Source organism: Chanos chanos, chromosome 7 (assembly GCF_902362185.1).
Source record: "Chanos chanos chromosome 7, fChaCha1.1, whole genome shotgun sequence".
Classification (NCBI taxonomy): Eukaryota; Metazoa; Chordata; class Actinopteri; order Gonorynchiformes; family Chanidae; genus Chanos; species Chanos chanos.
In genome coordinates, this window is record NC_044501.1 from 29,794,950 (window position 1) to 29,807,973 (window position 13,024).

General features: G+C 41.1%; 2 non-coding genes across 2 annotated transcripts; both read right to left on the reverse strand.

The window, feature by feature from the left end:
• Positions 1-10,246: 10,246 nt before the first annotated feature.
• Positions 10,247-10,328, reverse strand: trnal-uag (transfer RNA leucine (anticodon UAG)). Its single transcript has one exon. It is a non-coding gene; the product is annotated as a tRNA-Leu (tRNA).
• A 479-nt stretch (positions 10,329-10,807) lies between these two features.
• On the reverse strand, positions 10,808-10,889 carry trnal-aag (transfer RNA leucine (anticodon AAG)). The gene has a single exon. It is a non-coding gene; the product is annotated as a tRNA-Leu (tRNA).
• Positions 10,890-13,024: the final 2,135 nt, after the last annotated feature.

Genomic DNA, 13,024 nt, shown 5'->3' on the forward strand with positions numbered 1-13,024 from the left:
CTTAAAGAGAGCCTTAGGGCAAGGTCTCACAGGCTGTCAAAGATTTTAGTGACGGCAATGGTAGGGACATTAGTTGAATTTAGATAGTTTTGTACATTTTATACCCACCTGTATCACTCCATCATAGCTAAGATAGCTGGATATATTCAGGAGCAGCACTAGTAGTTCAGTGGTAATCAGATGCCAGGTAATGTTGCACCCTTTTGTACCAACAAGAGACATTAAAAATTTCTAATTCCACCACATGACCCCATGTATCACTTGGTTCCCAACAGAGGGGTATGAAACAAGCATGCCGATTTGATGAAACTAAGTAACATTTTTTGAATTTCTCAATGTTTTGCTTTGCTTGAGTTGTTTCCTTATTCTCGAGCTATTGTGATGAGAGAGTAAATTACACCAGTTAACATTACACCAGTTAAATTACCCCAGTTAACATTTACAGCTACGCAAATGTGACAGACTTGCTTGAGCTGTAGGTGTAGCGACAGTTCAAGCAAGTCTTGAGCTGTAGGTGTAGCAAGGTCACAGTCTAACTACCCAGTAGTATGCTTCTAATATTAAGGTTCACCAAGTCAAAGTATAGTCAAAGCTGCAAATTAGCAAGGGAGAAAAAATAAACAAATAAACTGTGGCTTGGAAACCTGTTTGGGTAATCAGTGGATACCACTGAAATAGCTGAACTTGAGATTTGTTTTGTTTTTTATTCCAATTAGTCTTTAGATGAGGACTTGCTTCACTTTTCACTGACATGTAAATGTTCATTCCAAATTGTCCCTCCTCTTCCTTTGTGATTCCTCTGTGTTGCTCTCCTCAGGGCTTTCATCTGAGAGCCTCCTGCTATCACAGCTTTTCTTTCTGGAGGCTCTCTGCTCTGTCAGAGAGCTGGAGCTCTGATCTGCAGCTGCAGCGTGGGAGGTATGTGGTCTCTCCTCTTCCTCCTCACTCAGGTTGACAGCAGACCCTGAACTCTGGCTGTCCTCTATTTGGGGCTGGGGAGGTGCAGAGATCTGGCCCCGCTCATGGGATGTTGTCTGGGGCCTTGGTCTGTGGTACACTGGAAAAAAACAAGTGCTTTTCCCATCATCCCCTGACGCACTTAAAGTCAGACCAACCTCATCTGCATCCTAATCCAGTATTTCCTCCAGAGGACAACGGTCAGGGGATGGAGACATGTCACCAAGAGTTCTGGCTGGATGCTGGTGGAATCTGCTGCCATAGTGATGACCCCTCCTCATGCTCCCTGCTCTCTCCAACTCTCTGATTGCCTCCAGGAGTCCTCTGATGGTGGCCTCCTCATGTGATGGGGCTGGACTGGCTCTATGAGAGGATCTGGAGCTGCCAGACTGACTCCATCATCGCTCTTCTTGTGACTCATATTTATGGCTGATGCAAGAAACATGTATTACCCTTATTTCACTGAACATGAAATAAAGGTAACATATGTTCAGAAGTGTTTAATAATCACAACTTTTATTTATTCATGCATGTCCAGTACCTAACAATATTTTCTTTATCTTAATATCAATTCTAGAGTCCCAGACTGTGTCTGTGTTTTATAAATAAATATCTTTATACAACATTGCAGTAAGCAATTCAAAATGATAGAAAAAAGTTTTAATGTGCCTCTCTATCTCTGTCACTAAGTGTAGCGATACTTTCTGTGCTTGGCAGAGGCCCGTATCTTTCTTCCAGAGTCACCAAAATTAAGTGATGTTTCAGTGTGGGCTGAAACCGTTGTATTCGAACACACTCATATTATCTGATTGATCATTTAAAATCGCGTTTTAAAAGGATTCGAAATTTCTGAATTTCCTGGAACATACCTTGAAATTGTATTCAAAACAAATCGGTGGATGGATGTTGTATTATGAAAAACTATTAAAAGGTTTAGGTTTGTGAAGAAGCTCCCTTTGAAGTGATTGCTTGACAAAGTCTGTCACTTTTGTGATTATGAACTTGACAGTCATATGGAATGTGATGTCGTAGAGAGGTTTGTGACTAGAGCCCGACCGATATATTGGCGTGCCGATATTTTCGACCGATATGAGCTACTTGCCGATATATCAGTATTGGCGTTTAAAACGGCTGATAAATGACAACTAGATGTTAGGAATGTTGTCGTTGCGTAGTTTGTCCTCTATAGGGCACACTACAACTCCATTGTTGGCAACACACGTGCAGATGACAACAATCGGCTGACCCAAGGAGAGTAGCCCATGACGGAGATCATCTGTGTTCATGGTAAGCTGATAATTGTCACGTGAGATACATTACTCAAATAATAACAAACATCCCCCATCACTTCTCCTCTTAGCCCAAATAAGCTTGACAACATTCATGTCAGCCACGCCTGGTTTTGCTGCAGTGATGTGAAAGCTCATACCGTCAGTCAAACATCAAGATTACATTAAATGTTAGGGGATTTGAGTGGTGTAGGCCAAGCTGGCGACAGACTTGGTTGAAGGTTTATTTATTAAACAATGGTCCTATCACTTCTCCCTCATCACTTCTAAAACTTTTCTGGCAACATCGCTTACAGCAGTTTACAACGCTATCCATTGCTAAATGAGATGAGTTTACTGACAAAGCTAGCTGATGCCATGTTTATCAGTGCAAGACTGCTAACGTTAATGCGCAGTTAAACCATAGTGTTAAATATATGTGGTAAATATATCTGCGACTCGTATGTCTGTCGGTGCACTGGAAATTCTTAAACCAGAGGGGACACGTAAATAAACGTGAGCTGAGCAAGTATCTAACATGGCCTGGTAGCCAAACAAAGTTATCGAGCTTCTCTTTCAAATGTGTAGTGTGAAATTCTAAAGACGAAAGTCCTTGTTGCAGACAGTTTTGTAGTAGTAGATGCATTCAACAGCAGCGTTTACTATAGGTCACTATCAGTTTACTGCATAGTCAAAGATGACATGTTCTACACGGCACCAAATGGTGGTTGAAAAAGGCTTTCTCGTAGCTTGCAGTGGACAGAATTAAAGTAAAAAACATTATATATATATATATATATAGTAAGATTATAGTGACATCTGAACAGACATGGTTCAGGATAAGAGAACGGTTTAACCTGATGGTCTTATTACCATAGATACAGAGAAAGCTTCACACCTTTGCTGCCACATTACAGTTGGAGCCAAGAGCAATTGATTAAGGCAAAATACTGGTAACTGGTAATGGGCGAATGGCAGCCACAGACAAAAGGGGACTTAAGCATTAACACCTAGATTCTGATTTGCATCAAGCAACGTTGTACACCTATTGTCTGTTTGCTTCATGGTATAAAAGGCCGATCACGGTAACAGTTCTCTGAGTTAAGCTTCGGCGTAAGCAGACATGCAGCCGGATTCCGACACCACCAAATAAAGCTTTTCCTCAAGCACGCTTTTGCTCCGGTTTGTTTACTTGTAAAATCACAAGAAAATCCAACAATATATATATACTTTTCTCAAAACTGTAATATATTTAGTTCAAAGTACTATTTGTGGCAACAAAACAAGTTTATTTTTAAACTGCATTATGTCTCATTATTTTGGTGAGGACTCTTAAATAACTACACAAAACAAATGTTAGGGGAAATCTTTGCTTATGTTTTGGGTTTCTGAAAAAAAAAGAAGATCGGCCAATATATATCGTTATCATTTTATTAAATCCTCAAATATCGAAATTGGTATCGGTCAGGCTCTATTTGCAACATCACATCCTAAAAGCAGAAATGGCAAAAGTAATGAATTCACTGTCGGCAAAAGAATTTAAACTTGACGTAACTGCCAGTTTTTCTGATAAAATATAGTCATCATGGAGTTTTAGTGATTTATATGTTTGAGAAATCATTTTTGAGAAATGTAACTCTTAAAGTCAGCTCTAATATGTACAGACATCCCACCTGGCCACTCCGGTGACCGATCCTCCTTTAATTATTTATTAGTTTAAGTTTGATTGACACGTCTCTCCCAGCACCACCGACTCTAGTTAGTAATGGTGTCTCTCCCAACACCACTACTAACTTTTGCTTTAATTGTGGGAGGGGTGAATTTCATTTCATGCTACGTCACAAAAACCAAACTTAGACAAACTTTGCAGATATAAAGGTGAAATTGCCACAAAGAAAGGAAAATGTTTTTTTTTTAGTAGAGAATAGGCCACAATATATACCTGGATGTCCTTACTTAACTGTTCCAGTCAAGGAATAGTAAAATTGTATTAGCCTACTCGTCTCGACATCTTATGCTTCCGAGCGATATAACATATGATTGCTCTAACGTTGCGGACGACTTAGACTCACTGACAGTGTCTAATACGCAATTAGCCTAATTACAATAAACACCTATACTTTGTCCTCTAGTCGATTCCACAGGACACCAGTTAGGCCATCAACATTCCCCCCCTCGTACACAACTATATAGAACAAAAGAAAACAAAAGTAATCTGTACAACGTGAAAAAATAAATGCGCATATGGAATCGATATTGATCACAAAGTCGTAAAATGACAAGGGCTTTAGATAACCAAGCTCAGCTGATTTTCTTTACTACAGATACTGTCATATACCGTATACCCCAGTGAAATTGCAGGAAGGTATGAAGGTATGAAAAATTAGACACCGCCCAAGCTTACTGTATACCCACTTAAAAATGTGCAAGGATACATATCAACATAGTTTTGTGACAGAATTTTCACATGAGCTAATTGGTTTTGCAAACACTGGACTGGGAGACAGCAAACTGCGCAAACGTTGCCCAGTATGAAAAGAAAAAAAAAACCCCATTCATTTCTCATACAGATTAACATTAGCTGATTAGTTAGTATATATTACTCTAATAGCAGGGGGTATGCCATATCTGTATTGAATTATTGAATTATATTTGCTGCCATGTCAAGTGTGTACCTGAAGTTAGCTAGTGAGCAATGGTTTTCATAATTTTAACCATGAAATCGAGCTGTCTAGCTAACTAGCCAACAAGTAGCTAAATTAGCACACTAGCAGTGACTCTCTGCTCTTCCCCCATGTTCATCCAACCTTCCTCTTTTTAGACTTATGCAGAGTGTGAATTATACAACGACAATTAAGGGCTGTATTGAATGGGATATATAATGTTTTCGTAATTTTGTAATTGCATTATAAAGAGGTGTTTCTGTTATTTACCCTGTCCTCATTAGTCCAGCAGTCCACTGGTTAAGGGAGCAGACAAAAGAAAAGTTTGACCACCTACCTTGGTTGCCACTCAGTTGCTTCCTCCTGTGTCATCCCAAGGACCAGGGGTCTCAATTGAAAATGTAATCTGTAAACTACACACTGTATAACACAAAGCTGAGATAAGACGCAATTACTGACTTAATTGACCTAAAACTATAGTTTAGGGTCAGGGGTCTGCAACCTTTATTATCAAAAGAGTCACATTTGCCCCCTCTCCCACCAAATAAAATTATTCTGAAGCCGCATAACCTTTTCGACCCTTAAAATAAAGATAACACAGTTTACAGAATTTTATATATAGTTATACTTTATATATAAAAACTACCAGTTATAATGCATTTATGAAATTATAGAAATACAATACAGAAAACTCTTGAAAGCAAACAAATCTGTCTACGCAGAATAAAACGCTCTTTTTTACTCCGATACTTTTCTTTTCTTGGATTTATCCGTTCCCTGCAGGTTAGCCACCTGCAGGGAAAAGCCCCTAGAAGTGCACCTACACAGGAGGTGACACATACTTAAGTGGACGAAATATTAAAACATTTTTTTTTTTTATTTCCAAAGAAATTAAGAACTGTTCCCTATGAAAAGATTAACCACTGTGCAACAAAAATAAATAAACATGAAACAAAAATAACCATTATTTATTTCTGTGTCATCTTTGGTCAAAGCTACAGAGAGCCATTGCAGAGGGGCTGAAGAGCCGCGGGAATATACTCACTTCATCTGGGATGCTCTGGGTCCAGCTATCAATTTTTGCAGTGTTTCAGAAATATGGGGAGTGGCTAGGGGGAAAAAAAAAGAAAAACACTTTAAGAACTTTTTTGCAAATATACATGCACACATTTCAGAGATCATCCTTATAGTGATTTATTACTGTATTACTGTAATTTTTTTATAGATGTGACGCTCACTATTTATGACCATGTCTTTTAGTCTGTCATTTTCTTTTTGAAGTCTGTTATTCTCTTGCCTTAATTCTGCGGGGCAAGAGCACAGGGTAAACCTGTAGGGGGGTCCAAGGGCATCCTCCCCTGGGGAAAATTTTCTTGATTCTTGCTGCTAAATGTACCATTTCCCTGCAGTTTGAGACAGAAACAGAAAGCCTAAAGACAGTGGGTGTTACCAGGATGTCATAGCGTATGCTGCATTACAACTTCAAATTTGATGCAGTCAAAACTGTCAAAACACAGACACTAGAGCTGGAAAGCTGGAACCTTCAAAGCACGGGATGGGACAGGAACGTATTTTCAGCATCTAGGGTAACCTACTTTAGAAATTGTGCTTTACAATCAAGTAATCTCTGTTGGTCATTCCAATTTTCGTCCCTCTTCTTAAATATCATCACGTTACATACCTTGCGATCTAGACATAAGATTGGCTGGTGGTACGGAGTGACATTAATCTTAAAATAATGTGGATTGGCCTAGCTATGAGCTCCCTTGCTTACAAGCAAGAACATGTTTCTGCTTATGCTCGTCCAGAGTTTATATGGATCAGCTAAAGAAAGGCCGGTGAATGCAGAAAAATTACCTTGACATGCAAAAAAAGTAGTTTGTGTAAAAAGATACTTACCACTTCTCCAATGTGTTCTTCTCCATCACAGCGAGATAGAAATGATGGATGCCTCGTGAATTCATGGTCACATAACAAAACATGTGCACAGTTCCCTAGATACATGGGGTGGTTAGAGATTCATTGATAGATTCCCCCCGGCTCCCCCTACCTTGGGCTTCCAGTGGGGAGACCTGAGGTTAACCAGTCATAGAGACCTAGCATATGATAATGTTAGGATAACTGTTAACATTAGCTAGCCAAAATCTAATGCTAATGTTAGCTGTTAGCCAGCCTTTTTTTTTCAGTTAAGGATAACATTTACAACACTGGGACAAAGTTAGTTAGTCTTCAGCTTAACCTGAAAATAGGATGCTATGATTTATGAAATAAAACTCACCTGCAGTTTTTCTTAAAACAGCTTGAAAAATTGGCCATCCACCTTTCGGAGCAGTTCTGCCCTTATTAACTGTTGAGCAAAAAAATAAATAAATGGCTGCACACTTTGCGTTGCAGAAACTGAAGAGAGTTGTCCGCTGGAAGATTTGGATTGCATAGCAACACATGATTCGCCCACAGCAAACAATGACGAAGCATCCACAACTATATCAAGGCCAGAAATGAGTTTCTATTTATTGATCATTGGAACTACCACCGAGTTGACCTTGTGCGGAACTATACTGTAAAAAATGTTGGTTGAATGACACGTCACATGACACCTCACAGTTTGCGGGAAAGAAAGGAATGCCAAAGCCAAGGAATGAGTGGCATTGCTTATAAAAAACATCTCTCCGACTCCAAAGAAAATATTCTGAGTAGAACTCGAAGTAGATGGAAATAAGCTATGATTAACGTTACATACTACATTGTTAGACCTGTTATACTCAACTTGTTGCTAATGTTGTTAACTAGGTATTGCTAGCAAACAAACATGATAGCTGTCTGCTAGCTAACTTGTGCTCATTAGCGTCATAGCTAGCTTGATGTCTAGCTTGTTGAAGGAAATGGCTGAATGAATGTGGTTGCAGTAGTAGCTAGCTAGTGGCCTTTTACAGCAGTCAAATAAGTTAGAACTAGCTAGCTAGTCTAGCAGAGAATAGCGCAGTTAACGTTATCTGAGCTGGCACTTACATATTTGTTAGTCTGGAAAATATATGTTAAATCGGTAAAATATCTTTGCTCCAAAACAAGCTTTGTGGTGTGTGAGGAACCTTGATCTGTGTTTTTCAAAACATGTTTGACATCATAAATTCAGTGGGTAGAGGCAGGGCTGCAAATTAGCAAATGTAGGTAAAAACATGTGAGTGGCGGGTAACAGTTAGATTTACTTGATCTAACCACTGTGGCAGGTGTAAAATACATAGTCTACTATGTGTAACTCCCCTACACTGATTTATGTTTAGCTATAAATTTGAATTTGGCCTGTCTAGTGCATCATTAATGAACTGCCAATATTTGACAGACAGAAGCATGTGAAGCTGTGTGGGCTATGGTTTGGCAATAGCAAACCAAACACGAATGTGGACCTTCAACCCTTTGCTGAGGAGATTTTACTTCTGCAAACTCAGGGGATCACATGGCAAACGTCTACCACTACTAACACCACAAGAGTTTATCCTCTGAAACTTGTGTGTGATTCAGTAGCAAGGCCACTAATGCAAAATTTCAAACAATTCAATGGTGAATATAGGTGTTCATTTTGCCTGCAGAGAGGTAAGATGGTTGAAAAGGGGAGGGCTTATATACGTGTACCTGTTTGAATCTTGCGAGTTACAGACGGAGGCTCAAACTGAGGAGCAAATTGAATGTGCTCTACAATCTGGAATGCCAGTTAAAGGTGTGAAAGGACTGAGCATTTTACTACATATCTCACATTTTAACATAACTCCTGTGTCCCAGATTACACGCACAGTGTCCCTTTAGGTATTGCTAGGACAATGTCCAGGCTGTAGTTAAACAGTGAGAATCAGCAGACACCCTGGTACATTGGCAGATCAAATTTTAGATAAGAGGTCTCTGGACATACGACCTACGTGTACTGTTTCAAGGATACCTCATTCTTTAAAACACAGAAAGTTCTGGAAAGCTCATGAGTGGTTGATGTGGTTGCAATACTACGGCATCTCAGTGTTGAAGGGAATTCAGCCTGACAAGTATCTAAGCTTGTCCATGGTGTAGCTCTTACTTGGTAAGAGAATCAGCTTAGGTGAAATTCAGCAAGCTGAGGAGCTACTGCTGCAATATGTGGCAGAAATACAAGACCTTTATGGGAACAGGGGAACATGGCTTACAATGCACACCTTTGTCTTCATTTAACAGGGAGTTTTGGAAATCGGGGTCCACTTTGGTCTCATTCTGCGTTTGTATTTGAAGCATACAACTGTGACCTCATGAACATGGTCACAAGGTGTTGCTCTTCAGATTATTAAAATATTTTGGATGCAAAATGCCTTACAATTGCTGGGAGAAAAGGTCATGGGCAACACTACTGTTGAATGCAAAGACTTGTTTGAACGATTTTACTGCCAAAGAGGTTGAAAATTGTGTGTCGTAGCAATGTTGTGACTTTGGCAGACCAAAAAGAAAAGAAAAATTGACCATGAGGATTTTTTAGTAATGCACAGTGTCTTTCATACTTTCAGTTGGATCCCTGTGAGATATTACAGGAGAATAGTAGTAAATAGTGAGGTCATCAATTCAGAGTCTTGCACTAGGAAAATCAGATGCAACTCGTACACAGTGGTATTGAATGATGACAGTTTGTTTTCTGTGAAAAATTTCTGTGTGTCCCATACTGGAACTGATGAGACTTGTTATGCAATAGGACAGTACTTCATCAAAACAAAGCATAATTTCTTCAGTAGTGAACATAATCTTTCCTACTTTGTACCTGTGATGAAATGTCTTGGGTATGTCACAGCAATTCCTGCATCATCAATTGAGGGTAAATATTTTTTCCATTCACTCTGCCAGTGAATTGCATAATGAGATTTGTGAATAATGTGAATTGTGTTTTTGAGATAACGACATAACTAATTTGAGATCTCGATAACGAATTAATTATGTCATCATCATGGAAAAACAACGTTTTGTTAATTCGTGATAATGATATAAATAAGTCGAGATCTTGAGAAAATGAAAAAAATAACACACTCGAGAAAACGGAATCTAAACTCCGTGTAAATTCATGGCATCTTAGGGCTTCCATATGTAACAATAGAAAGACATATAATGTGAACAGAAAGAGGACTGAGGCCCCATCAGAGTTGAGGTGGACCAGAAAGAGAACTGAGTCCTCCTTCAAATGAACTCACAATAGGAATGCCAGAAGAACTGTGTCCTTTTTCTGTTGGTCCACTTTAGGAGAACTGAGTTTGGGTCATTTAAAAAGGACTATATGTGAAAAGACCCTTAGGGAGCTTTTTGTTCCAACTTGAAAAAAACGTTTTGGGGTTAATTAGAGAAATAGCATAAACCTTATGGCAGTGGTGGGATTCGAACCCACGCCCCCGAAGAGACTGGAGCCTAAATCCAGCGCCTTAGACCGCTCGGCCACACTACCAGGTACACAGAAGTTATTAAGGACAAAGTCTGAGCGAGCGTCAAAGGTTTTTCATACTTTCAAGGTGGCCCAGACACAGCCTGGAGATATTCTGCTTGTTGTTTTGACAAGTAGTGTTACTGCTTACTTAGCGTGTCAAAGCAAAGACATTCAGTGTGAAAAACAGATGTGATGAACACTACAAACTGAAAGCCACAGGTGACTGGAAAAACCCATAATTTTCTTCATTGTCATGTTTGAGTTTTTCTCCTTTGTCAAAGAAATAGTAGCATCTCTATTGCCAGGGTGTCAGGTAGTGTAGTCCGGTTTATGCATGCGCTTTATGTATGTAATCTTGATGATTATACATGTTTCCTTAGAGAAGGAGACATGCAGCTACTTCAGGTAGATGGGTAACCCTTTTTGGACATCGCAGAGAGCTTCCATTCCCAGAACCCTTGGGAGACTTCTGTGACAAAGGAAGAGTTGAGATAACAAATTGGCAGCGGTGGGATTCGAACCCACGCCCCCGAAGAGACTGGAGCCTTAATCCAGCGCCTTAGACCGCTCGGCCACGCTACCGTTGGAATACTGTGTAAGAACAATGGATATATGTACCTGTATCACTCCTTCATAGCCAAGATACCTGGATATATTCAGGAACAGCACTAGTAGTACAGTAGTAATGAGCTGATAGGTAACACTGGACCCTTTTGTGCCGACAACAGACATTAAAAATGTCTAATTCCACTACATGACCCCATGTATCACTTGGTTCCCAACAGAAAGGTATGAAACAAGCATGCCAATTTGATGAAACTAAGTAACATTTTTTGAGTTCCTTGACATTTTTCTGTGCTTTAGTTGTTTCCTTATTCTCAAACTATTGCTATGAGAGAGTAAATTACAATAGTTACCATTTAGATAGCTTGGTAGGTTAAAAACACAGCTACACAAATGAGCTCACTATGCTTCTTCCGGTCTTGCTTGAGCTGTACATGTAGCGAAATTACACTCTGAGTACCCAGTAATATACTTCTGCTGTTGTTAAGGTCTACTACGCCAAAGTATATTCTGAGCTGCAAATAAGCCAGGTACAAAACACTGTGGCTTGGAAACCTATTTGAATAGTCAGGTTTCTTTTTTTTTTAATTAAAATAACGGTTCAGATGAGGAATCACATCACGTTCATTGACACGTAAATGTTCATTCTGAGTCAGTCTGTGTTGTCCCTCCTCTTCCTTTTCCTTTGTGATTCCTCTGTGTTGCTCTCCTCTGGGCTTTCATCTGAGAGCCTCCTGCTATCACGGCTTCTCTTTCTGGAGGCTCTCTGCTCTGTCAGAGAGCTGGAGCTCTGATCTGCAGCTGCAGTGTGGGAGGTATAGTCTCTTCTCTTCCTCCTCACTCAGGTTGACAGCAGACCCCAAGTTGTGTACAACTGAACTCTGGCTGTCCTCTATTTGGGGCTGGGGAGGTGCAGAGATCTGGCTCCGCTCATGGGGGATGTTCTCTGGGGCATTGGTCTGTGGTACCCAGGGAAAAAACAAGTTGTTTTCGCCTCCATCCCCTGACGCACTTAAAGTCAGACCAACCTCATCTGCACCCCACTCCAGTATTTCCTCCAGAGGACAGAGGATGGAGACATGTCACCAAGAGTTCTGGCTGGACAGTGGTGGAATCTGCTGCCATAGTGATGACCCCTCCTCATGCTCCCTGCTCTCCAACTCTCTGATTGCCTCCAGGAGTCCTCTGATGGTGGCCTCCTCGTGTGATGGGGCTGGACTGGCTCCATTAGAGGATCTGGAGCTGCCAGACTGACTCCATCATCGCTCTTCTTATCACTCATATTTATGGCTGATGCAAGAAACATGTATTACCCTTATTTCCCTGAACATATGTCCAGAAGTCTTTAATAATCACAACTTTTATTTATTCATGCATTTCTAGTACCTAATGTTTTACCCTTACTTCACTGAACATATCCAGAAATCTGTAATAATTATCCACCACCGGGTCCTTGGGTTGCCGCCATGACAGGCACCGAAGACCGTCTGGCCAAAACTCAAAGCTGCCGCTTCAACAATGGAGGCTCTGAACAGGGTCCATTCGGACTCCATGTCCCCAACCTTCCTCAGGATCAGGGAGAAGCTCCTCTGGAGGTGTGGGTACTCCAAGCTGCCATTCGGCGCGTACGCCATCACGACAGTCAGAGATTTCCCCCCTGCGGCCCAAAGTCGCAGTGAGGCAACCGTTTTGTTCACCGGGACAAACTCCAACACAGCGGCACTCAGTCAGGGGCTAACAAGCAACCCCACACCTGACTGTCGCCTCTCACCCCGGGCAACTCCGGAGAAGGATAGAGTCCAGCCCCCATCCAGGAGTTTGGTTCCAGAGCCAAGGCTGTGTGTAGAAGTGAGCCCAACTGTATCTAGTTGGTAAGGCTCCACCTCCCGCATAAGTTCTGGCTCCTCCCCCCCCCCCCCCCCGAGAGGTGACGTTCCACGTACCAAAAGCCAGTTTCTGTACCATAAGTCCAGTCCGCCGGGGCCCTCGCCCCAACCCGCCACCCGTGTGGCATCGCACCCGGCCCCTATTTCTCCCCTCACAGGTTATGGGCCCACGAGAAGGTGGTCCAATGTGGCTCATTCAGGCTGAGCCCGGCCAGACCCCATGCTGTTAATAAGGGCTTTAAGAATTGCTTTTTCACTGGCCCCTCA